This window comes from Sciurus carolinensis (assembly GCF_902686445.1).
Source record: "Sciurus carolinensis chromosome 14 unlocalized genomic scaffold, mSciCar1.2 scaffold_101_arrow_ctg1, whole genome shotgun sequence".
Taxonomy (NCBI): Eukaryota; Metazoa; Chordata; class Mammalia; order Rodentia; family Sciuridae; genus Sciurus; species Sciurus carolinensis.
In genome coordinates, this window is record NW_025920105.1 from 609440 (window position 1) to 635792 (window position 26353).

The following is a 26353-nucleotide window of genomic DNA, read 5'->3' on the forward strand; positions in this document are numbered from 1 at the left end:
AGTTTGTCTTTAGTAAACTTTACATACATTCTAGTAGCATTCATTAATAACTTAATATACTAGTCAGCCATGATGGCAAACAATCTTTTTTATTTTTACAGGTACATAATTTATATTTATTATATGCATTTTATATACATTATTTTTCAATATCTGTACATTTGCATTGCGGTACAATCTTAAAAATTTGCTTATCCATAGCTTGTAAAACAAAAACCTTATAAAACTCATCAAAACTCGCAAACTGATCAGAAAAGTTTTTGGAAGACTAGAAAAAATACTTTATTGTCTTGATCATGCTTACACAAACAAAATCTTTGGTTACACCATAAAATTAAGCACATCTAAAAAACACAGGAAAAACTAGTTAAAACACTGCAGATTTCTTTATCCTGATGAAACTATTTTTGTATCCTATTTGTAATGCAAATAAACTTTTACTCCAAATAATTTTTAATAAGATAATTTTGTTTGGAATAATGATAAACCAAGATATGTATCTTTGGGTGCAAACATCTTGTTTTGTAACTGAAACTATAAAATATTCCATTTTTAGTCTGTTTTAGATGATTCAAAGTAGTTCCAAAATAGATATATAGGTTTCTTTATCACATTAATAAAAGGATATAAATACCAACAAAAAGTGAAATAATAATAGGCCATTTTCAAGATGGATAATCCTTGATAAATAAACTTGTAAATACAGTAAGATATACAAAATGTCACATAGTGACAGAAGTCAAGATTAGTTTTTTCAAAGAGTCCCTTTGGAGTACTAAACCCCACTGTTTTATTTTAATACACTTAATAGTCCTTTGTTCATGAAGACTTATGTGATGTTGAAGGTGATTTAGCAACTTTATGGAAGGACTTAGCTGAACTGTATTAAGCAGAAGGAGAAAGAAAGTGGTTAGGGGTGGCTGGTCAGTGAAATCACTGTGTTTAGTGTTATATAATGAAGAAAAACTTCAATACAGTTTTAAGCACTATTGTGCTCAAAAGGCTAAATATATAAGAAGACTTATAAAATCTAGAATTTTATCTAAACATTTTGTGCAACTAATGATAAAATATTTTAAGTTAAATTTTCTTTTTCTTCTTTTTTTTAAAGCAAAATAAATTTAAAAGGGAATCTGTGGCATTCAACTGATAAACAAAAGATCACTAAGAGATGAAAAAAGCTACTCTTAGAGCTCTCTTCCCCAACAAGAGCACCACATTCCTAACCCTAAGGCATCACACAGAGTCATTTAGGGGGAAAAAAAAGGTCTTTGTAAGATCAGACTCCACATTGACACAAAGACACCTAAAAAAGTAGACATATGCTCAGTTCATGTCCAGTACAGACCACAAATACTAGAGTCCTTTTTCTTTATGTACCACAAAATACAGTAATTACAATTAAATTAATGAACCTGACATTAAGATGTGATTTCAACCAATTTATACCTGCTCCAAATTGCCTTCACTAGGCAGAACATATGTAGTGTTATATCAATAATCTTGATGGCAGTGAAGTAGACCATTTTTCTGTCCAAGCAAATCTTTTGTCATGATGTGAGTTTTTGTGGATTCACACAAATACTTTGGCAAGGGCATCAGCTCCTGCACTTGAAATATATGCTTTTAATGGATGGAAAGAAACATCATAAATTGACTCATCCAATTTCTTCCTATGAGCTGTTATTTCTTCCACATATGTCTTGCTATCTAAATCCCTTAATCTAATGGAACAGTCATGGCTTACTGACATCAAATAGATTCAATTAGGATCTACTACTAGACTTGTAACAGCATCCAAATGAGCTAACATTGAATGAATCATTTTACCCATTTTATTGTCAAAAAATTTGATGTGTCTATCTTCATGAGCAGTTAATGTAACAGGAAGTGTGGGATGACTTATTACTCTGTTAATGTGATTACTGGATTGTAAACCAGAATCTACCTGTGATGAAAGCATCGCCAATGACTGTAATGTTTCTAAATCATAAATTATTGCACTACCAGTGTTGAAAGAGGTATCACAACCAATAAAGTCAACAGGTGTAGGTATTCCATGTTCCTTGTCTCCATTGTCAGTGCAAATACAAGGCAATTTTTCTTGTGGATTTCATAACCTAACAGTGCCATCTGCTGAACAAGACAGTAACTGATTTTTATTCCACTATTAGCAAGACCCCAGGCTGCATCTGTATGAGCAACTGAAGTGCTAGCTAGAACATTTGGCTCATATGTGTCATATGGATCCACATTAGGACTAGGCATATTCCACCACTAGATGGTTGTGTTAATACCACCACTAAAACACTGTTCTCCATTAGAACTAATAGCCAGTGACAGAACAGGACCAATGTGGGCCCTAAATGTGTAGTAGACTCTACATCTAAAGAGGCACTCTTTTTGGCAGGAACTTTTTTTGCGAGTTCCAAAGTTTCAGGTATGATCCTCAGAGGCAGCAAACAGCACAGGTTCTACAGGATGAAAAGCTAAGGCCTGTACTCCATCCAAATTGCTATGTAGTGTATACTTGGGGTTCCATGTCTTACAAAAGTCATCTTTATTGGCAGGCAAATCATAACTATAATCTGCATCATTTGTTACTGTCAAGTCTTCAAGGTCTCCAAGGCCCAGTACACTCAACAAAACGTCATCAGGACCCATAATAAATGACTTTCCTCCTCCAGATTGAAACATTATTGGTTTAGCCCATTCTGTACCATCCCCTGAACTCCGTGCTTCTCCAGCTCCTTTGCCATCTTCAACTGTCATTAAAAAATCAAATTCTTTCGGTGCTTCCTCTGTATCAGGATCATTAGTTAGGTCTGCAGCTAAGCCTTCAATAACTATTTTTTTTATTTTTTTTTATGTTTACATAGGGTAATGATGTTCATTTTATTTTTCCCCTCCCCCACACCTCCCACCCCTCTTTTGCCTCTACACAGTCCTTCTTTCCTTCATTCTTACCATTCTCCTTAGCCTAACTCTAAACCTAACCCTAAACCTAATGCTAGCCCCTCCCACCCCCCATTATATGTCCTCATCCGCTTATCAGCGAGATCATTCATCCTTTAGTTTTTTGAGATTGGCTTATCTCACTTAGCATGATATTCTCCAATTTCAACCATTTGCCTACAAATGCCATGATTTTATCATTCTTCATTGCGGAGAAATATTCCATTGTATAAATATGCCACAGTTTCTTTATCCATTCATCAACTGAAGGGCATCTAGGTTGCTTCCACAATCTGGCTATGGTGAATTGAGCAGCAATGAACATTGATGTGGCTGTATGTCTGTAGTATGCTGATTTTAAGTCCTTTGGGTACAGGCCAAGGAGTGGGATAGCTGGGTCAAATGGTGTTTCCATTCCAAGCTTTCTGAGGAATCTCCACACTGCTTTCCAGAGTGGCTGCACTAATTTGCAACCCCACCAGCAATGTATGAGTGTTCCTTTTTCACCACATCCTCGCCAACACCTATTGTTGCTTGTATTCTTGATAATCGCCATTCTAATTGGGGTGAGATGAAATCTTAGGGTAGTTTTGATTTGCATTTCCCTTATTACTAGGGATGTTGAACATTTTTTCATATATCTGTTGATTACTTGTACATCTTCTTCTGTGAAGTGTCTGTTCATTTCCTTAGCCCATTTGTTGATTGGATTGTTTGTATTCTTTGTGTAGAGTTTTTTGAGTTCTTTATATATTCTGGAAATTAGCGCTCTATCTGAAGTATGAGTGGCAAAGATATTCTCCCACTCTGTAGGCTCTCTCTTCACATTTCTCATAGTTTCCTTTGCTGAGAGAAAGCTTTTAAGTTTGAATCTATCCCAGTTGTTGATTCTTGCGTTTATTTCTTGTGCTATGGGAGTCCTGTTAAGGAAGTCTGATCCTAAGCCAACAAGTTGAAGATTTGGACCTACTTTTTCTTCTATAAGATGCAGGGTCTCTGGTCTGATTCCAAGGTCCTTGATCCATTTTGAGTTGAGTTTTGTGTAGGGTGAGAGATAGGGGTTTAATTTCATTCTATTGCATATGGTTTTCCAGTTTTCCCAGCACCATTTGTTGAAGAGGCTATCTTTTCTCCATTGCATATTGTTGGAACCTTTGTCTAGTATGAGAAAATTGTATTTATTTGGGTTTGTGTCCATGTCCTCTATTCTGTACCATTGATCTACCTGTCTATTTTGGTACCAATACCATGCCATTTTTGTTACTATTGCTTTGTAGTAGAGTTGAAGATCTGGTATTGCAATACCCCCTGCCTCGCTCTTGCTACTGAGGATTTCTTTAGCTATTCTAGGTTTTTTATTCTTCCAGATGAATTTCATAATTGCTTGCTGCTATTTCTGCAAGGTACATCATTGGGATTTTAATTGGAATTGCATTGAATCTGTATAGCACTTTAGGTAGTATAGCCATTTTGACGATATTGATTCTGCCTATCCAGGAACATGGGAGATCTTTCCATCTTCTAAGGTTTTCTTTAATTTCTTTCTTTAGTGTTCTGTAGTTCTCATTGTAGAGGCCTTTCACCTCTTTTGTGAGATTGATTCCCAAGTATTTTATTTTTTTTGATGCTATTGTGAATGGGGTAGTTTTCCTAATTTCTCTTTCTGAAGATTCATCACTTATGTATAAAAATGCATTGGATTTATGAGCATTGATCTTGTAACCTGCTACTTTACTGAATTCACTGATGAGTTCTAAAAGTTTTCAATAACTATTTTGTGTTTATTCATCCAATGTTTATCATTTCCTCCTGGGATGCCTTTGATCATGTCATTTTCCTCTCCTTCATCACTTTCATCAGAATTTTCTAAGAAATTGAATGTCTCAAGAACACCACTAGTAGGCCTTTTGATTTCTTGTCATTCTTGCTTGGGAGGTTCACCACCATTCAGAATTTGTTTTAAATTCTGTTTCTACTGATCCATTTGGTTATGAATTAGATATTCCAAGTAATGACCTGTTGCAATTCCCTGCCCAGCAGAGAAACACGACACCTGGTTGAAGTTTCAATGCTTTATTGCAGTGCTGTCCTTCTGCTTCTATTGTTTCTTTTTCTTATATTATTTCCCCTCTCAGCAGGGAAGTTACAGACCTTATATAGGTAAAACCACCAATCAAAGGAGAGCACACGAGGGAAAAGCGTGGACAGATACAGAGAGCCAAGCAGGGCATACCGAGATCATGCGTTGTGCATGAGACCAGAGAACCAGTCATAAAGACTTCCTTAAAATGATGTCAGATGTTTGTGCAAAAGTTAACTGCTCTGGCTCACTACCAGGCGCCATCTTAGCCATACCTAGGGCCAGGGGTCCCGGGTACTCCGACAGTTCCCCCTTTTTTATTATAAAATTAAAGCTCGGGACCGTGCCTGTCTTAGGTTGAGTGGTCAGCATATGTCCTTACCCGTCATCAGAGTCTGCAGAGCATGCTGCAGCTCCTGTCTTAGGTTGGTACATAGCCACCTCCTTCATTACCCGTCTTTGACTACCGGTCCAGCATCGAGAGCCACACTTGTGGGGAGCTGCCTGCCTCTAGGGCGGTCATGGCCTGATGAAAGATAATCCGATCCCTGTGTTGGCTGGCTCGTAGACGCACAAACAGACGAGTGAGGAAAAGGATACCAATGAGGAGAAGCAGTCCCAAAGTGCCCAGACCTGCCCACTGTTTTACAAAATTGAAAGCAGAAGAAAACCATTTAGCCATCTCAGATACAGAAGCAATATGTACCCCAGTAGAATTAGCTTTGACAATTTCGGCTCTATGTTGTGAGTTAAGATTATCAAATTGAGATGACCAAGTAGAAGTAAGGTAAAGTGACAAATTACTAGATAACTCAGCTGCAGTGCTGAAAATATCATATACAATAGGGGGAACACAAACAGCTCTTAAAGAGTAATCACAGCTCAGTCCCAAAAGTTCTTGTAATATGTCCACTTGTTCTTGTAATAGGTCCACTCTTTGATTCACCAGGAGTAAGCCTGCCCTTAAATGTTGGTTTAAAGTCTCTTGAGTTTGTAAGGCAGTAGCTGTGTTTTCAGCTAAATGGTTGATGCAGTCGCTGTCTGTATAGTAGTTGTCAATGCAGCAGCTGCAGTTGCGGCGGCCGCCGCCGACGCAACAACAGCTGCAACACATCTGCCGCGATGCCAAATTGTCTTTTATTTTTTGATAGTAGCACTGGTAATTCTGCATCTGTAACAGAGACTGGGATAGGTAGGAAGGTAGGGATGCGCATTAAGACCGCGCGGGAGAAATTGGTAGCATTCCAACATTGAGAAAGGTAGCAACTAGATTGAGAGCAATCAAGGGTTGTGTTATTGGAAATATTGGTTAGTAGAAACATAAAAGGAGGGAACACACAGGCTGGAGTGGATGAGAATGTAATGTCTCTAGTACAGTTAGTAGTAGTCTCAGCTCCAGCATTTTTTCCGCTCCACACCGAAGAGTTCCATTTGCATTGTCTAAAAGATCCTCCTTTAAGAGCAAAAAAAGGTTGTAAGTTAGTATATCCTGAAGTCGAGATGAATAGCAACCAGCTATCAAAAGGATTAACACGCTCCATGCCCAAGTTGGCATCATGATCAGCAAAATTATCAGTGGTACGCTGGGAAGTAAAATTTGGTGTGAAGAAAAATCCATGTTGAACCAGGGTCGCTCGCTTGGCATTTTGACAACCTGTCCAAATGGGAGGTGTGGAAAATTTTGGATTACATGGAGGAAAATTTCTGGGATTTTTAAACCCATAGTGGGAAGAGGTCATTTGTAAGGTACAAATCCTGTGATCAAAGTAGCTTCCCCTTTCCAGTATGTCCTTGATATGGTTATTAAATTATTATTGACATACTGAAGACCAAGCGTAGCATAACCCTGGAGCGGAGCATAAGGGGATTACATATTCTTATAAAAGAGACCCTGTACCTGCTTTTGGAGAACAATACAAGGGCTAGAGTTATTATTACTAATAGCATTATCCTCAGGTATATCAAAGCATAAGGCTCCAGGGAGGGAGATAGCGGAAGAATTATATGGTTGAGTCTCTGGATCATAAAGTGTAGTGGGTAATCCTGTAGCCGCATTGGTGGTGAACAACGGAGGGAGTAGAGAGGAAGTATTAGTTAACGGTAAAGGATATGGCCAAGCTTTAACTATTGCCCACAGATTCCGGGTCTGGCTGTCCACTTGTGTCTTTGCAGTTATGGGAAGGCTCACTATCATGAGGGGGAGTAGTATCACTTCCATGTTGTATAGGTCTGGTCAGTCTTTCAGGAACCCAGATCAGAGTTTGTTGATCCTGTGGAAAATTACAAACAGACCCTTGGACCCAACGTACGTAATACTGGATCTGGTCCTTTCCAGCAACCTGTCAATATGTCTTTCCACTTGGCCCATGTTTGAGGGACAGGGGAAGGGTTGCTATGGCGATCAGCCGCAGAGTGTCCATAATTGTCTATAGTCAAAAAATTTAAAATAAAAAGAACCAGATTAATTTTGTCCTTGGGAGATTTAAAGGAGGCTCCTATTCCCCCTTTTTGTTTATTAAGACAATTTTTTAAGGTGAGATGCGTCCTCTTGACTATACCTTGTCCTTGTGGATTATAGGGAATACCAGTAATCAATTGAATATTAAATGTTTGTAGAAATAGCCGGAAGCTTTTGGAGGTATAAGCAGGACCATTATCTGTTTTTATAACTTTAGGTATGCCCCAGCAAGTAAATGCTTGTAGGCAGTGTTGAATGACATCTTTTACTTTTTCTCCAGAGTGAGCAGAAGCCATGATGACTCTGAAGCAGTGTCTACTGACACATGTACATACTTTACAGTACCGAATTCAGGAATATGAGTTACATCCATTTGCCAAACATGATTAGGTAACAATCCCCTGGGATTGACTCCAAAAGATTGTACTGGGATCAAAGGAGCACAGTGTTGACAATTTTTACTATTTGCTGAGCCACACATTTAGAGATAGGAAATTTTCTACTCAAGGTAGTGGAATTTACATGGAATTTCTCATGAAAGAGTTTTGTTTGTTCCTCTATGGAAAAAACAAAAACGGATTTGGTAGCCATATCCACCAAATCATTTGCTCTAGCCAAAGGTCCCAGTAAATTAGAATGAGCCCTAATATGTCCTATATAGAATGGATGTTTACGCTGCAGAATAAGGTTTTGCAGTGTAGTGAAATAGGAAGTCACAGTGGATAAAGAAGAAATACATGGCACAGTTTTAAGAACACTTAAAGCATTAACAACATATGAACTATCAGATAGGAGATTAAATGGCTGATTATCTGCTACTTTAAAAGCCAACACCACAGCTGCGAGCTCAGTAACTTGTGCCGAGTTGGATTGAACTATTATAGTATGAAGTTGATCATGAATAAGTGCAGCGCCTACTCCATTTTTAGATCCATCAGTAAATATAGTTATACAATTTTTAATAGGTTGGGCACTAGTCACTTTTGGAAAAATTATGGGAGTAACTTTACAAAACTGAATCCAAGGATGTTGGGGATAATGGTTATCAAACTGAGCTGAGGTGGAACAATATAATACTGACCAATCATCATCATTATTGTTTAGCCATTTAATTTGTTGAGTGGAATAAGGGGTTATAATGATAGAAGGATGGATTCCAAAGACAGTAATGCAAGATTCTATTCCCTTAAATATTACTTGAGCAACAGCTTTGGGATATGATTGTAATATTTTAGCTGGTAGGAATAGGCATTAAGACTGCTCATGAGAACCTAGAAGCATTCCAACATTGAGAGAGAAGTTTGGAGAATAGCAGCTTGATAAATACCCTGGTTTAAAACTTGTATACTTGGAAAATATGAATACATTTAATATACAAGGAGTGACCATTTCACAATTACCTTGACACTTTAATCTTACTAAATTTAGTTTTTAAAGAAAAATTTAGACTCTGTAACATAGTACAATACTCTTAACAGTTGTTTAACCATAATTGTATAAACCCCAATTTTTAAGACTAATTGTTTTAAAGAATAAAACTTAATAGACACAAAGTTAAGAGTAAATTAGTGTTTCTAAGAAATCCTTGTTATTTTACCATGTCATTTTACCATATAGATTAAACTTTGGCTTATATCAGAACATTAGTATTTCACCTTAGGAAAAACCTTAAATAGCTTTAGCTGTTTTACATACATACAACCAACTTAGTTACACACAGACTTGTTGAAACTTGCCCTTCACTTACACACAGACTTTTTTAGCATTTACTTAGACCCTCATGTATTTCATTATATAACACTATTTTATCCAGAAAGATTTTCTTCTTACTAAATATAGTATTTTTAGAACCTTTTATTTTTTATTTTTTTATGTGTTGACCCCCTTTTGTTCACATTCTGAAACAACTCTTATGAAATTTTTGAATTTAGATAAATTACACCATTTTAACAAGATAAAATACTTTGTTGTTTATAGTACTCTAACTGAAACATAGTTGAAACCTTTAGAACCCTTTGTATATAGAATTGTACTTGTTAAGACATAACTCTTAGTAATATTGTTTTTAGTCAAGATATTAGACAAGTGTCCTGAACAGTATTTGCTGTCTCTTTCCTGTTGAAGAAAAGTCCTAGAAACAATTGATATTAGACATTGTTTAACATCAACATTTCATTAATTTGACCACCTAGAGACTTGCAAGTTATTTTTAAAGACATTTCACTTTTATTGGTTTACTCAATTTAAATTGAACCTTTTTAAATCACCTGAATAAAAGTATTTGGATCCATTTTTAAATTTTAATTTTAGGAGTGCTCAGTTTTGATACAGACAAAACATGACATTAGACAGCACAACATACACATAACACAAAATTAAAGGCCTTGTAAATTTATAGGTGAATCTCCATTGCAATGTAACAGATGTTCAAAAACTCTAGTTGAATAAAAAATAGAACTGATCAAAAAGAAAAAAAATCATTAACCTAGGTATGCAGGATCAAAATTATGAGCTCAAAAATACAGCATTAAAGAAAAACAAAACAAAACAAGAATCCTGGAAAATGAGTTAGTTCTGTGTAGCAGCCCAGAAGTTTAAAACGGACACCTTTTTTTTTTTTTTCTTCTTATCTTTAGGTTACCCCCCTTTCCCGCTGAGACTGCTGCAGTTTACATTCCAATGCAGGCTTCAGCAAGACCAGGCAGGGGGGAGGGAGGATCACCCAGGACTTTTTAACCCTTTTTCTTCCTGGTTGAGAAATCAGGTTAGGTTTGAATGCAGAAAATCACAAAACATTATTTCTTACTACTTTTGAGGAATGGAGCTGCTGAGATCTCTGCCTAGGGGGAGGACTGCTTCAAGGACACAGGTGTTCCCTCCCTAGGTGGCCATGGAGCTGCGTGGAAGGGATCAGGAAGGGGGCCTTTTTCTGTCTCTTGTGATAGTTTCTCTTGATCCAACAATCCCGCATTTAAAAACCAAGGGGCTTTGTCTTCTACAGTTTTTAAAAACTTCCTAGCTGAGGAAACCTTTAAAGGTGCTCCATTAGCCTTTAATAAAGCCTTTAATAGGCCTTCCATGTGAACTCTAGACACCTCAGAACCCATGATTAATTTACTGCGATCACTTTTCGCATACCAGTTTCAGTTTACTGGACCGCCTTCCGCTTGGTCGGGTTGATGATGGCCGCCTTTCGCGCACCACTTTCACTTTAATATCTCCAATGTGGACCGCCTTTTCGCTTAGACCAGGGGTGTAAGTCCGCCTTTCGCGTGCTACTTTCACTTTAATACCTTTATGTGGACCGCTTTTTCGCTTAGTCCATGGTGTAGCCACCTTTCGCGTGCTACTTTCACTTTAATACCTTTAATGTGGACCGCTTTTTGCTTAGTCCAGGGTGTAGCCACCTTTCGCGTGCTACTTGGGTTAGTACTTTCTAATATTATTTCTTTTCCTTTTGGTGGACCGCCTTTCGCGTGTCCCATTAAGTCGTTCAACCGTGAACGTTGAGGCTGCCTCCCTTTGATCCCTTTATATCTTTTTAATTATGATTACTTACTTGTTCCCGGGTTTCGGCACCACTTGTTGTGTTTCCCTGCCCGCAGAGAAACACGACACCTGGTTGAAGTTCAATGCTTTATTGCACGCTGTCCTTCTGCTTCTATTGTTTCTTTTTCTTATCCTATTTCCCCTCTCAGCAGGGAAGTTACAGACCTTATATAGGTAAAACCACCAATCAAAGGAGAGCACATGAGGGAAAAGCGTGGACAGATACAGAGAGCCAAGCAGGGCATACCAAGATCATGCGTTGTGCATGAGACCAGAGAACCAGTCATAAAGACTTCCTTAAAATGATGTCAGATGTTTGTGCAAAAGTTAACTGCTCTGGCTCACTACCAGGTGCCATCTTAGCCACACCTAGGGCCAGGGGTCCCGGGTACCCCGACAATGACCTTACCCACTAGATTGTACAACTAATACTGTATCTGTATAACTTACTTTCCTGAAGGTGCTGTCTAAACAGCTCTCTGCCTTGCTTCCAAGTTAACTGGCTATTCTGAGGTATTGAGGGAGCCTCTGTGTCTTTGGTTTCTTCTGATTCAAAAGTTGGTATTTTCAAATCACCTTGGTTCATCTTTGTGCCATACTTTAATTTATGATATTTTACCCTGTTTTGTTTAAATGTATACTCTAATATCTTTATTCTTCTTATTAAATCCTTCTTCAAATTCTCTTGACCTTTTCTTTCTCCTTGTAAAAATGCTATCTGAGACTGCAGTTTGGCTCACTCCACCTCCCAATAAACCCACTCCATCTTAAACCGAGCCCACTAGTGCTGGATATGGTGCAGTATCCCTGGTATAGTGTACTGCTGTAGCCTGGACAGCTGGGAGTCTTCCCGGGGGACCTGCTCCCTCAGAGGCAGGAGGACCCCAGCCACCCACCCCACCATTCCCCCTGTCAAAAGACTCAAGTTTCCCCCAAGTCCCTGCTGCTGCCAGGGAGGGGCTGTTATCCCCAGGTTAATGCACCACTGCCTCAGGAAAGCTCATCAATTATGTGTGGGGCCCTGACTGGGGGGCAGGGTGAGAGGATGACAACTGGGGAAGGCATAGGTTGGGTGGTCCTGGGACAATGGTGGGGAAGAGGCCTAGTGGGAGAGGGGCAGGGAGGATGTCATTGCTATGTGTCTGCCATGGGTCAGAGCAGGGAGCTTCCAGCTGCTGCCATTACAATCCCTTCTCCATCTGCCCTTCTCACTCACTCACTTTAGGGAAAGGGGTGGCATGGCAGGAGGGGGGAGAAGGGGAATTGTTGGGACTCTTAATATCAGTGCCTCATGGGTCTGAAACAGAAAGAGTCCCTTTTGAAAACTAGCCTTAGCAATTTAGCAATATACTAGCTAAAAAAAAAACAAACAAAAAAAAAAAGAGTTAAAATTGCTGGTGATATTGACCACTTGTAAAATCCACTTAGCTCAATTTTCAATAAAAAATAAAAGAATAATATAATACACTACATCCACCATTTGTAGAGAAAACTTGTTTTTTGCATATCAAAGTATAAATTTGCAGGACCAGCCAATGCCCATGTGATTCTCCAGTGCCACACAGACCCAACTCTCAGATATCCAGTGCCATGTCCAATGCAGTCTTAGTGCCATGCTGTGGCTTTCCATTTACCAATACATGGGGCTACCTCTGCCTGCTCTCATGGATAATTCCCATCTGGATGCTGTCTTCTCCATTTGAGGCAGCTCCCATCCTGTGTTACCACATTATCAAGTACCTCTCATTCATCAGGCTACTCAGGCTACTGAAGATTGGAAGATTTGAATAATATATATAGTATTATTGTGGAATTTTTATTAATAGTATTATTTTTATTACTTCTACTTGTCTATTTTTTACTTTTCTCTTACTCTTTTTTCCTCTTATCTGTTTTCTTTGAGTCTCTTTCTTCCTTTCTCAAGCTAACAACCAATTTTTTTCATACATACAAAATAAAGATAGAATTTTAATAGTTGTGAGAGAAAACCTTCAGATCACATATAGAGGGAAAGCAACATGGCTATCAGGAGAGTTCTTAGCCCAGACCATAAAAGCTAGAAGGGCCTGAAAGAACATATAAGCTCTGAAAGAAAATGGATGGATGCTAACCAAGGATCCTAAACTTGGCAAAACTTACCTTCAAATTTGACGATGAAACAAAATCCTTCCATAGCAAACAAAAGTTCAAAGAATTTACAATTATAAAGCCTGCACACAGAATGTTCACACCAAAATAGTCCATGAGGATGAAATGAAAAATAGCAATGGAAGTCAGTATAGAAAAGAAGGATCCAAAAGAAAGAGCCAATCAAATGAGAAACAAAGTCATATTAAAAATCAAAAATAGCCAAAATGACTAGGAATACAAACAATATCTTAATAATAACAATGAATATTAATGGCCTAAACTCATCAATCAAAAGACATAGACTAACAGATTGGATTTTAAAAATGTCCCATCAAAATGCTGCCTTCAAGAGACTCATCGAACAGCAAAAGTCACACACAGATGTCAGGTGAAAGGATAAGAATAAAGCATATCATGCACACTGATGTGATAAAAATGCAGGGTTTTCCCATCCTCATATCATATAAAATGTACTGCAAGCCAAACTTAGTCAGAAGGGATAAATACAGACATTTCATAGAGATTAAGGGAAGCATAAATCTGCAAGACATAAGGAGTGTACATATTTCTGCCCCAAATAATGGTGCATCCTTGTATATCAAACATCCTTCTCAATGCCAGTAAACCACAACACAATAATACAGGGTGACATTAGCACACCTCTGTCACTCCTGTATAGATAGTCAAAACAAAAATTGAAGAAACCATAGAACTCAATAGCACAATCTTTTATTTAACCTTAACAGAAATATATAGATTATTCCATCCATCAACAAGAGAATACACTTTCTTGTTAGTGGTGCATGAATTCTTCTCTAAAATAGATTATATGTTATGCCCCAAAGCTACTCTTGGCAAATACACACACACAAAAAAAACCAAGAAATACTACCTTGTATTTTATCAGATTATAATAGAATGTAATTAGAAGATTATAATAGAATGTAATTAGAAATCAATGACAAAATAGTAAAAAAAAAAAAAAAAAAACAGAAATGACTCCCACACCTGGAGGTCAAAAAAATACACTATTATATGATGCATAGATAGCAGAGGACATCAAGGAGGAGATAAGAAAATTCTTAAAAGTAAACAAGATCAAGGACACAACATATCAAAATTTCTGGGATGCCATGAAAGTAGTAAAAAGAGAAAAATTTATTGCACAGAGCACACTCAATAAAAGAAGAGAAAGTCCACAAATAAATAACCGAAATTACAGCTGAAAACCTTAAAAAAGAATAGATTAACACCAAAAGTGTAAGACAGGAATAATAAAAATCCATCAAAATCAATAAAATTGAGACAAAAGAAACAATTATAAAAACAGAAAAAGCAAAAAGTTGCTTCTTTGAAAAAGTAAACAAAATAGAATGAATGGATATCCACAGTAACAAAGAGGAAAGAGACAATTCAATTTACTATAATACATGATGGAAAAGGAAATATCATGATATACATTACAAAAATACAAAACATAATTAGAAATATTTTGAAAAATTTTAGTCCAACAAAATAGAAAAGCTCAAAGACAGCAACAGGTTTCCAGGGACATATAATCCACCCAAACTGAATCATGAGGACAAACACATTTTGAAGATACCAATTTCAATAATGAAATAGAAGAAATTATCAAAAGTCGACCAGTCAAAAAAGCCCAGGACCAGATGGGATTCTCATTGGAGTTCTACAAAGCATTCAAAGAAAAACTAATTTCAATACTCCTCAAAGAAGCCCATGAAATAGAAAATGAGTGAACACTTCCAAAATTGTTTTATGTAGCTAGTATCACCCTGATACCAAAACTAGACATAAACACATCAAGGAAAGAAAACTTCAGAACAATGTCCCTGATGAGCATGGATTCAAAAATTCTTAATAAAATTCCAACAAATCACAAGCAAAAAATATTATAAAGTTACTACACAATGATCAAGTGAGTTTCATCAAAGGGGTGCAATGTTGGATCAACATTCAGAAATCAATACAGGTAATTCATCACATCAATAGACTTAAAGTTAAGAACCATATGATTATGTCAATAGATGCAGAAAGAGCATTTGACAAAATGCAGTACCTCTTTATGCTCAAAATACTAGAAAAAGTTGGGTAGTAGAAACATACCTCAACATTGTAAAGGTTATCTACACTGAACTCACAGCCAACATTCTTCTAAGTGGCAAAGAACTGAAAGATTTTCCTCTATAAACCTGGAAAAGGCAGAGATGCCCTATTTCACCAGATCCATTCAACATTATTCTTGAAATTATAGCCAGAGCAATTAGACAGAGAAAATAAATTAAAGGGATAAGGAAAAGAAGGACTCAAACTATCACTAATGACAATATTCTATATTTATAGAATCAAAAAATTCCACCAGAAAATTTCTAGAACTCATGAATAAATTCAGTAAATTAACAGGATATAAAATCAACATATATAAATTAATAAATTTCTATTTATAACTGATGAAACCTCTGAAAGAGAAATTTAAAAATTATGCCGTTCAGAATAGTATAAAAATATAAAATACTTTGGAATCAGACAAAAGAGGTGAAAGTCCTCTACAATGAAAAATACAGATAACAAAAGAAAGAAGTTAAAGAAAACCTTACAAGATGAAAAGATCTCTCATATTCTAGTATAGACACAATTAATATTATCTAAATGGCCATAGTACCATAAGTGGTATATACATTCAATGCAATTCCAATTAAAACCCCAATGACATACTGCATAGAAATAGAGAAAACAATCATGATATTCATTTGGAAGAATAGGAGACTCAGAATAGAAAAAAAACTATTATTAGTAGTAAGAGCAAAGTCAGAGATATCACAATTCCAGACCTTCAAGTATACTTCAGATAAATAATAACAAAAACTGCATGGTTTCAGCACCAAAATAGACAGAATAATGGTACAGAATAGAGGACACAGAGACAAACTCACATAAATACAAAGATAAAGATGCCAAATACATACAATGGAGAAAAGATAGCCTCTTCAACAAAAGGTGCTGGGAAAACTGGAAATCTGTATGCAGCAAAATGAAATTAAATGCCTCTTTCTCATTCTTTACAAAACTCAACTCAAAATGGATCAAAGACCTAGTAATTTGATCAGAGATTCTGCACCAGAGAAGAGAAATTAGGCCCAAATCTTCATTATGTTGACTACAGACAATACTTCCTTAACAATAGTCCCAAAGCACAAGAAATAAAAGCAGGAATCAATAAATGGGATGGATCCAAACTAAAGTGTTTTTCTCAGTAAAGGAAAAAATTAACAATGTGAAGAAAGAGCCTACACAATGGGAGAAAATTTTTGACATTTGCACTTCAGATAGAGCACTAATCTCCTAATTTATAAAGAACACAAAAAATTTAAATCAAGAATGCAAACAATTCAATCAGTAAATGGGCTAAGGAAATGAGAAGACAATTCACAGAACAAGATCTGCAAGCAATCAACAGATATATGGAAAAATGTTAAACATTTCTAGTAATAAGAGAAATGGAAATCAAAACTACCCTGAGATTTCATCTTACCCCAATTAAAATGGACATTATAGATAATACAGGCAACATTAGCTATTGATGAGGATGTGCGGTAAAAGGGTATATTCATACATTGCTGGTGTTGTTGCAAATTCGTGCAGTCACTAGGCAAAGCAGTGTGGAGTTTGCATAGAAAACTTGGAGCCACCATTTGACCAAGGTATCTCACTCCTTTGCCAATACTCAAAGAACTTTAAACCAGCATACTACAGTGAAGCAGCTACATCAATGTTTGTAGCACCTCAATTCACAATAGCTAGATAGTGTAATAACCTAGATGCCTTTCAATAGATGAATGGAAAAAGAAACTTTGTTACATATGCACAATGGAATATTATTAGAGAAAAAAGAATATAATTATGGCATTTGCAGGTTAATGGATGAAGTCGGAGAATATCCTACTAAGTGAAGTAAGCCCATCCCCAAAATCCAAATGCCAAATAATTACTCTCATAAGTGGTTGATGATACATAATGGAGGTTATGTATTCAGGGAAAAATGGAGGAAGAATGAATTGTGTTGATGAAAATGAGAATTCAGTGGCGGTGGGGGAAGGAAAGCTAATCGAATGAAACAAACATTATTATCATATGTACATGTGCTATTACACAAATGATGTTACTCTATTTCATGTACAACCACAGGAATTAAAGTTGTACCCCATTTGTGTACAATAAATCAAAAAATAAAATGAAGAAAAATATATAAATTCATAGGCTTCAGTTGACAATACTGCAACATCCCCCAAATTACAGCTCCTAAATTCAACTTGTTTAGATTGCACATGTGAGTCAAGTGATGTCAATTTGTCTTTTTGCCTTATTTTTTTCCACTTTTATGGGGGTAGGATAATTGGGATTAAGTACAATTTTAATTCTTTTACTTTTGTACTGAGTTACTTTTCTACTGAGTTACTTCTCCAGTCCATTTTTATCATATTTAAAATTTTTTCTTTTTGTTGTAAAGGGATACAATATCTTTATTTTACTTTTATAGAGTGCCTTTGATTGAACACAGTACATCACACATGCTAGGCAACTGCTGTACCACTGAGTTACAACCATAGTCCCCCAGCCTATTTCTTTATTTATTTTTCAGACAGGATATCAATAAAAAATTCATCTCAAACTTGCAGTTCCTTCCCCTCAGCTTCCCATGCCTACAGTGAGATTGTAGGCATGTGTCTAAAAAAATAAATTTTTAAATTTATTTAGTAATTTTTAAACATTTCCAAAATAACTATAGTCATCTATTGTAAACAGGTTTTGAAGTAGAAATATCTCAGTGGAAACAATAACACAGAAAGAAAACAGGAAAACTTGTTACAATTGAAGAAACATTGTAAAACATCTAGTAAAAGACAATAGGAATGTTGAAAGTATGAATTTATTAACCATTTCATTGATGTTTAATGTGCTGATCAAGAATAAAAGTAAATAAAATTGAGAGAACAATGTTACTAACAGAAATTATGTACTTGCAATAACCCTTAATATCTAAGATCTGAGAAATTGGAAATGTGAAGAAGAAAAGATATCAAATTAAGAAGCACAGTTATTAGTAGGATAAACATAAAAAATTCAAAATAGATAGTCCAAATAATAAAAAATTCAAAAAATATAAAAAAGAATTTATGCTAAAAAATGGTTAAAAATTCAAATGAATTTCACAGATACTTTGCAAAAATAAAAAAATATTGAGTTTTATAAAATGTACACAATAATCAATGCTCCAGTTAGCAAATTAGGACAATAAAAATGTAATACCTCACTGTTGTTTAAATACAATGACTTTTAATTTTTTCCCACACATTAGCATTAAATTCTGGTCATAGCTGAAAAATTCTAAAGCCTCAATTCCATTTCCTATGTTATGGTGGTAACTTAAAGTATCATATCACAGAAATGAAACATATGGTATAAGTGACCAAGGGATTTTAAAATCCTTCAGCTAGGCAATATGAACTTCTTTTAGTTTATTATCCAGTTATCTGAAGCCAAATTATTATAGTGTGGGGTCAATAATGTGCATGCTCATTTAATAGCAAATGACAAATGCAAAGTGTGTGTCTGGTTTCAGGCACAATTTTATTAAAATTAAACTTTTATGCACAGTACTTGAATATATGAAAGGATAGAATTTTGATAAGGCACTTGTCATTTAGACTGGGAGAAAGGATATTTTGCACTGCAGGGAAGATGAAAATATAGCATCTTTACAAAGAAGTCTGCTTGGGCAAGATGGTATCTATGTGACAAAAATGTTATTGTGCCCTTTCCTCATACCATGGATTAAATCATTTTCACAGATAATACCTAGTAAACATTAAAGCAAAATAAATATTCAATTGTTTAAAGCAAGGGAATTGCAGAGGGGTTCTGGTGGTTCACTAGCCAGTCTGGCTAATGTACAGAGACTGCAATTTCAAGGTAAGCTTGAACAAATGAGTGAAACCAAGTTTCCAAATTAAAATTTGATGATGTCTGGAATAAATATCAATGGTAGGACACACTGGACTTCAATCTGTAGGAAGAAAAAATAGGTACTCCATTTCAGAGTTAATCAAAATTGACTAAGAAAATTCATAAATGACTTGATAGAAAATAAAAATTTTATTTCTCAAGTGATATCATTAAAGGGTACAAAGAGAAGTGATAGTGGAAGGAAATAATTACCTCAAATATGACTTAATACTTAATAAAAAGAAAAATGTAGAGACCCCAAATGAAAATTGATCAACAGATTGAATAAACACTTTATGCAGGAGACATACATGTGTTTGATAATCATAAAATTCAAATATTTAGAAACTGAATAAATGTACATCTACTCATGTTTCAGCTCCCTCTTTGACAAAGTTATAAATGAGTTAAATATTAAGATACATGAGGCAACTGAGAAAATATTTACCCTCAAAAGTGCTCTCCAATAGGAAAAGACCCAGAGTTTGATATTTACTACATATCCCAAGAAGCTTTACACACAGTAGATGTGGACACTTTATGTCTATCAATTCTTTTTTTTTTCAATTTTTTTTAATTTTTTTAATTTTTTCATTATATGTCTATCAATTCTGAAACACAGGATTAGGAAAGGATGAGAAATTGATATAAGAAAGCATGGCACAGTATAATTTTCAAAGGTGAATCTCAGCAGAAAAAAATTGTGAAAAATTGTGTTTGAAGACAAAGGGAGGAGAAGTACACATTTTTCTGATATGGTCAAGTGATAATTTTCTGCTTCCCTCTCGCATAAATTCTTCACAAACAGAAAACAAAAACTTCAACATGTGCTTTCCAGTATTTGGAGAAGTTACAAATTATGACATCAGTTTTAAATATAGCATGGGGAACAAAATATTGATAATGTTGAGAGGAAATCCGACATTGGGAATATGAACTGTAGCTGAAAATTTAGAAAATTTTTCTATGTATATACATGAATGCACCATAGTGTATTTCACCCTTGTGAACATCCACAAGAATGCAGACCTAAGTAGAATAAGGTATATTCCATGTTTGTATAATTATAACACATTGAATTCTATTGTCATGTACAAATATAAGGAATCAATAAAAATCTTAGTGATTTTTTCATAGACCTATGAATATCTAGAATGGAGGTTGTGGATTTGAGACACTGCTTCTTGTATATTTAGATGGTTTATCAGGAAGGAGAAACAGAGACCTGTAGAGACCACAGCTACTCTCATGCAGCAACAACATGAAATTGGTGTTCTCTTTTAATAACCATCTAAATCTTCACCACACAACCTGGGGAGATTCTGGGCAGACATCACAATGATATCATCATGCTACTCCAGACAGAAGCTGAAGACACTATACACTAATATGATAAGATGCCAGAGTCCAGTTACTGACCTTAGTAGACCTAGAGTAAGGGATTGAGGGCTGAGCTGCCACACAGGAATACTACAGCCAGCAGACTGAGAGGACCATGAGGAGCTCCCACCCCCATTTCTGCTTCTGTCATTTTCAGTTCCAAGGGCTTCAGCTTTTCTCCCCAGTCTTCAGATACCTAAAGCACCTTCATCATTTTCTGGTTTTCACCCTGCCCAGAGTTCTCCATTTGGTTTTTTTCAGTGCCTGTGTAGCACAAAAACCTGGAGCTCCTGAGCATAGTAGAAAAAGCCAGATATGGATCTGCATAATGACAGACTTCTGACACAAAATCCAGAACTCCACTGCAGAAGCCACTTCCTCTTGGCTGGTTATATCTGGATTTGCCAGTTCTTGCCCAGGTACCTCCAATTGAAGAGGGCTTCAGACTCTGTTCCCTGATGCTGAGCCTAGTGAACCTACCTCTGAATAAGAGTAGTTTGCTGCCAACCAAGAAATTATTGAGAACACAGTGATAACTTTGACCAGTTACTTTTGTTTTTTTCAATACGAGGGCATCAACCCAAGGGCACTCTGCACTGAAACTCATTCCTACTCCTATTTTTTGAAACATGATCTCATGGATTTGCTAAGGTTGGCATCAGTGTCACAGGCATGCACCATCATTCCTGGCTTTGTTTTTGTTTTGTCATTTGAGTTGATGTCAATTGAACCCAGAGCTTCAACTTGCAGTTATTTTAAGAGAGGGTTTCCTTGCAGTATTGTAATCTAACCCAGAGAAGAGGAAATTTGCATTTATCATTGTTATTGTCCATTATGACTTATGAATTGTATATGTACATATGGTTCATGAATGAAAATGATATAATGAAGATTACTTTAAATTTCATTTAAATTTCTGCTATCTGGTCTTATGTGAATGATTTCTTTTTTGTGTGTAGGTTGGTTTGGGAGTGTTCCAAGTGTTACTAACAACTGAACCACATCCACAACATAGTTTTTATTTCATTTAGAAACAAGGTAAACTTGCTAACTTGCTTAGGACCTTGCTCAGTTGTTGAGTTTGGCTTTGAACTTGCAATCCTACTATTCCAGTCACTGCAGCCACTGGGATTACCAGAGTACTTCACATTAGCTGACTTCTGTCACAAAAAATATTGAATCATTGAAATAATAGACATACCCCACAATAGCCAGTCCCTATGTGTTTCTTTTACTTTTGATTTACTAAGAATTGAACCCAGAGCTTCAGGCAGCAGCTATTTTAATGCTGGATTTCCTTGCATTACTGGGATCTAGACTTACTAAGATGATATTTATATTTAAATATATGGCCATTTAAATTTATTAATTGTGTGTGTTTTTCATGACTAAAATAGTTAATAAACATTAGTTTAAATTTTCATTTAAGTTTTTGACTCTTTACTACTATGAAAAGGCAGATTGGGTTTTGATCAAGAAAAATATCCATAAATCAGCAATGTTCAATGCAAATAAATTGTAAGACAAAAGTGTAAATTTAAATTTTCTAATATTCACATTAAAAAGTAGAAAGAACAGGTAAAATCAAATGTAATAAAGTAAAAACATATATCCAGATTATCATTGTTTGACAATATAGAACTACTAATAAAATATATAATAAAGTATATATGAACTACATCTTCAAAACTCATTCTATATTTGAAACATCCAAACATCTCCACTCACACCAGGCATACTTCATGTTTGAGAACTATGATCTCTTTACCTCAGTGAAGTGATAGTATTTACTTCCTTAAATATATATATTTAAGGGGATTAAACCTAGGGGTATTCAAGCACTGAGTCACATTCCCAACACTACTTTGTATTTTATTAAAGATACAGTCTCACTGAGCTGCTTAGCACCTGATTTTTACCGAGGGTAATTTTGAACTCACAATCCTCCTACCTCCATCTTTCCAGCTACTTGAATTTCATGTGGGTGAAATTGTGGGTAGCTGATAAAATAAAGGTTCAGAGAACAGGAGAGACATTACTCTGAGAGAACTCAACATTTCAATCAGAATGTGTTCAAAAGTAGACCATAGTTTTGCACTTGATACAGGGCAGATCTAATCCCATTTCAGATATCTCAAAGGAGAGAAAAATGCATATCCCATGAGATCTGTGCCCAATATCTTCAGATATGTAAGCAATCTAGTCTTTTGAGATTAAACAGATTAAAGTAAATGTTACTTTGCAATTTGGCATTGAACCCAATGGCAGGAATGTGATGATTGTTTCTTTCAATAGAATGGGAAACAAAATTTTAATACAAAACATATATCTATATCTACACATAGATCTGCATGTTATAATTAACTCTATCAGGAGATTTAACTCCAAATTTAAATCAGAAGAAAAGGAAACTACTACCTATAAGTCACCTGCTCTTTTCCAGAAAACTTCTGCATGTGATTGAATCTTGGTATCCTGCCTATAATGTGTGTATTATTTACATATTACTGAATAGCAAACCATTCTGAAATGTAGCAGGTCAGTATTGGGCTGAACATCAATTTAGGTTGGGCTCTGCTGGGGTCTTTCTGCAACAGGCTGTTTAGCTGATGGTTAAAAATGTCACTGAATTTTATAAAATGAGCAGGTTATCAACAATACCACCATAATTTCCCTAAACATGTGGTCTTTCAATTAACTAATGTGGGCTTATCCCAATGAAGATGGCAATGTTTTGAATTAAAAAAAGAAACATTCAAAATTTTGAAGCTATATGTCTGATTAATATTCACTAATTGTTGTAGCTCTTCTTGAGTTATACAAAATAAGGAGGGCCCAGATCCAGCATTCTGAAATTTGACAAAATATAGGAGTAAAAGCACATTATAAAAGTTATGGACAGAGGTGAGACTAAAGAATTTTGGCACTCAGCATCTTTCAACTTTTTGTTATGAATGAGGTTAATGTAACAGTCCAGGGTAAAGAAATGTGTTCAAAATCCCTTAACTATCAAGCAGCTGGTCTGGGATTCAGGATTCATTCTGCCTGACTCCAAAGCCAAAGCCAACCTCCTCTAAACCACAAAATTTGTGCTTCTTTTCTTAAGTTTTGGATGGTGACAATTATCAAATAGCATTATTTTTTAAAGAATGCTTGTTAAATTTCTAGAAAGGACTTGGCATTATTATGGGAAATGCCTAAAGACTGAACTTAGAAAATCATGAACAAACATAACCTTATCATAGCAGGAGACATTTGATATGGGGTGCAGGTATAATTCATTTCTGAGACATGATATAAAACAGCAAGCTATGGAAACACTAAGACTGCATGAGTGTCACAAGGGTAAATGGATAATGAAACACACATAAGAAAGTAAATAAGAGCAGATTGTCTGAAAATATTTTAAAACTAGATACCAAATGATTCATGGAATCTCCATTTCAAGAATATTCCATGAGAGTACAATAACAAAATAACCTGAAATTCTTTGCAACTTCCTTCAGTGCAGAAAGGTTTGTAATAGCCTCAAATTAAAAAAAAAAAGATTTAAGAACTGTGACCTAGTAATCATTGAAAAAAACATAATTTCAAACTTAATTTCAAGTAATTAATCCCACCATGCTCATAAGTAATTATGTTTAAACAAGAGCTATAGTAAAATTAAGAAAAAGAAAAACAATGTATACTATATAGGTACATTTGTATTTGTAATTTGAACAACATGAAAGCTAACAGACACCAGTAGTATATGGGGGGTGTAAATAAAGAGGAATACAAAAGAAAAAGGGGATTGTAAGAGAATAATATGTTTATAATCATGGAGCACTGAGAAACATGGGAGTTAGGTAATTCACTGTGCAATCTAGGATGAACAGCAGTTGTGAGAAAAAGTGAGTACCAGTTGTCTAATTTTGGAATTCACATTTATCCCAAATTTATTGATTTTCTTTTGTGTGTGTGTGGTGCTGGGGATTGAACCCAGTACTTTGTGCTTGGGAGGCAAGCACTCTACCAACTGAGCCACATCCCCAGCTCCAAATTTATTGATTTTTGAGAACATGTTCCCATGCTGACTCATGAAAGCAGTTGTCCCTGCGATTTCAGTAGCCCATTCTCTGTGGTCCTAGGTTGATTGCTGATCTTTGGGTTGGAATTAAAACAGACAGGGTAAGTTATAGCTTCAAAACAATGAAATGTCCAATTTGACCTAGAATCACATATCAGGTCTCCCTAAAATACCTTTTCAGTAACTGGAAGTCTGATGCACAAGCAATCACCATACATATGACATAGGTAAGTCACAACATTTAAATATAGGAAAAGCTAATACAAACATTCTTTAAGTTGGTATGAAGTATTAAACTTAAATGAAAACTTAAATGTAGAGAGATTAAGGACAGGAATAAGATAAGAACACGGTAGAATGGGAGAAAATTTTTATCACCTGCACCTCAGATAAAACACTAAACTTCAGAACCAAAATACTTAACACCATAAGAAAGTCCCAATTAATATGTGTGCAAAGGAATAGAAAGAAACTCTTCACAGAAAAAGCAATAGAAGTGGTCAACAAATATATAAAAAATGCTCAACATCTCTATCAATAACAGAAATGACTATTAAATACACTGAGGTTTCATCTGACTCTAGTCAGAATACAACGACCAAGAACACAAGCATCAATAAATGTTCACAAGGGTGTGGGAAAAAGGCTACTCTCATACATCTCTGGAGGGACTGCCAATTGGTACACCCACCCTAGGAAGCAGTAAAAAGTTTCCTCAAAAAAACTAAGAATGAATGCATCATTTCACCTCACTAAACCACTCCTTTGTACAAGACCAAAATAGTTAAAATCAGCATAGTACACTAATACAGCCAAATCAATATATATAGTAGTTCAATTAACAATACATAAGGTGTTGAGCCAATCTTGGTGGCCTTCAATAGACAAATGTATAAAGACAAATGTATAAAGAAGATACATATATACATATATATAATCACACACATATATATACAATGAAATATTAATACATATATATATACAATGCAATATTAATAAGTCATAAGAATAATAAAATGTTGCATTTTCTAATAAATGGGTGAATTTGCAGACTCTCTTGTTAATTAAGCCAATTTCCCAAACCAAAGGTCAAATATTCTTATTGCTATGTGGATGCTAACACACAATATGGGTTTGTGGAGGGAGAATAGAAGTTTATTGAATCAGTAAAAGGGGAATGAAGAAAATAGTGGGGGATAAAAATAGGAAAGAGTCGAATGAATAGGAATGAGTTGAATGAATGCACATGTAGTAATAAAACACAGGAAGTTTCCACATCATGTAAAACAACAGAACTACGACCCTAATTAGAATAAGATATTCTTCATATTTGTATAAATATGTCAAAATATGTCTGTCCTGTATAACTAAGAGGAAGAACCAGTCAATGATAATTTGCTGAAGTAGAATTAACAAAATTATTTAAAAAGAGACCCTTATACCTTCTAGGTAAGAAAACTCTCTGCAAACTAAAAAAGATGCTAACAGATTTAATGTATTATATTTTAATATTCCATGTCCAAAAATAATTAGAATATTTAAAATACTCTTCTGTTACCTGGGATTCAACCCAGGGGCGATGTTCATTAGGCCATAGCCTCAATTGTTTGATTTTTAGTTGAAGATGGGGTCCTTCTCAATTGCAGGGACTGGACTCAGTCTGGTGATTCTTTTGGCTTGTTTTCCTGAGTCACTGAAATTATAGGCTTGT

General features: G+C 35.5%; 1 pseudogene; it reads right to left on the reverse strand.

Annotated features, from left to right (window-relative positions):
* Nucleotides 1-1573: 1573 nt before the first annotated feature.
* Nucleotides 1574-12107, reverse strand: LOC124973199 (striatin-3-like; annotated as a pseudogene).
* Nucleotides 12108-26353: the final 14246 nt, after the last annotated feature.